At 37.9% G+C, this 1,902-nt stretch overlaps 1 long non-coding RNA gene across 1 annotated transcript; it reads left to right on the top strand.

Moving 5' to 3' along the window:
- Positions 1-158: 158 nt before the first annotated feature.
- Positions 159-1,428, top strand: LOC109591574 (uncharacterized). Its single transcript, XR_002189879.1, has 3 exons — positions 159-458; positions 1,134-1,282; positions 1,328-1,428. It is a non-coding gene; the product is annotated as an uncharacterized LOC109591574 (long non-coding RNA).
- The last annotated feature ends 474 nt before the right edge of the window (positions 1,429-1,902 follow it).

The raw sequence follows: 1,902 nt of genomic DNA, 5'->3' as shown, positions 1-1,902 counted from the left end.
GCCTCTTAACAAAGTTATCTAGCCCCCTTATTATGATTTCAGCAGTTTCCAGTGTTTTAAGGAGCAATCAGAAGTACCAGTAACATAGCAGTATGCTTGAAATGATCTTGGGCCCCACCCATAATTGACGAAAATGCAGGAAAAGGCCGTTTTACCGCCGTAAAAGTGGGTGTGGCCAAAATTGCAGCGCGCTTCGCACGCCCTTAGCACCCCCTTTCCTCAGTTCCTAGATACGCCCCTGATTATTAAGTATTGTTATTTATTGTTATTCCAAAGAAGAAGGTGGGGCTGGTTTGACTACGCCCATAGCTCCACCTTAAAAGATGGAGGACAATAGAAATGCAGTGATTCACTCAAATCTTCCTCTTCTGAGAGAAGAGGTTCATCAGATCATTCCTCTCCTCCTTCTGCTATTCTGAGGTGAAGGTATCTTTGTATGGAGATAATCATTTATTGTTGTAAGGGATATTATGCATAAAGAGAAAATGTAAACATTATTAATTAAATGGCTGTGTCTACAGGTCCGGTAACCGGACACAGTTTTCAATTGCTAGAGATCCGGCAGTCCGTTTTTCTCCTTAAAACAGCTTGTGCGCATGCGTAATCTTTTTATCAAGAAACACTAAACCCTAATCCCAAAACCCTACGACCCCGGAGGCTAAGATGTACGAGAGTGTGTTATTTCTTGACCTAAATAAAGCCAAAAAGGAGAAACAAACAAAAAAATCATTTTTAAAAAAGAAAAAAAATCATAAACTGTAGCATAGTTTCATGCAGTAGTCCTGACCGGATTCGAACCGCTGCCCACATCCATGCAATCCACACGAGCCTCTCCACTACACCACCACGACCCTGCTGCAAGTTGTGATGCTGGTCTTTGGATCTATACTCGATTATTCATACTGGGGCGTAGCCCCAGTATTATATAGGGGCGAAGCCCCTATTACCGGACCTCTAGCCCTGAATACTGTGTCTGGTTACTGGACCTGTAGACACTTCGTAATTAAATTAATGTCTACTTATTAAACTATAAATTTTACATACTTGTACATGTGTACTATAGGTACAGTATATTCATTGTGTATTGTATAATGTGTGTACATTATTAGATATTCATGTACATGTACATGTAGGTTGGGAGTCTCAGTTACTTGAAATGGGTTTCCTTGCAATGTTCTTATCTCCAGTTTTGAGTTATAGCCAGTTTCCACGTCACACGCCCACAAGCTGGACCAATGTCTGGGGAAATCGCTGGATGATATTCCTCATTATGATTGAAGCTGTAAGTGAGAGAAAGGATGTGATTGAATATTGGAACCTTCTTTAGGGTTTGATAAAGATGAGAGGTGATAGCTGTTGGAGGGACTTGACTTGTATGAACTATCATTATGAGGTTTGTACATTGTATATTGTATAGTGTATGATGCTTTAATTTGGTGGAGTTTCAGTTTGACATTTTGTGATCTGAGATTGATTTATAATCAGCATAAGTTGCTATTTAGATGTCATTGTTAGTGCTGTATGGGCATCCATGCTTTTTAAGAAAATGGCTCCGAAATTACCCAAAATTTTTATTACGTTTTTTGATACATATTGATGTCATAATGCTACGTCTAAAGTTTGAGGTGATTCCGATTGAAATTTTAAAGTTATAGCCATTTTAAGAAATCTGTTGATTTTGAAAATTTCGCTGTACTATAGTCCATGGTTTTTCTAAAAAATGATCCCAAAGTTGCTCCAAATTTTTATGACATTTTTTGATGCATATAGATGTCTTTATGCTGTGTAAAAAGTTTAAAGTGATTCAGACTGAAAATTTTTGAGTTATGGCCTTTATTAAAAATTGGCCAATTTTCGAAAATTAGCCCATGGTTTAATCTTTCAAAAATTGGTCCCAAAATC

The sequence above is a fragment of the Amphimedon queenslandica genome, unplaced genomic scaffold (genome assembly GCF_000090795.2).
Source record: "Amphimedon queenslandica unplaced genomic scaffold, v1.1 AMPQUscaffold_7809_Cont20244, whole genome shotgun sequence".
Taxonomy (NCBI): Eukaryota; Metazoa; Porifera; class Demospongiae; order Haplosclerida; family Niphatidae; genus Amphimedon; species Amphimedon queenslandica.
This window is presented reverse-complemented; position numbering and strand designations above follow the sequence as displayed.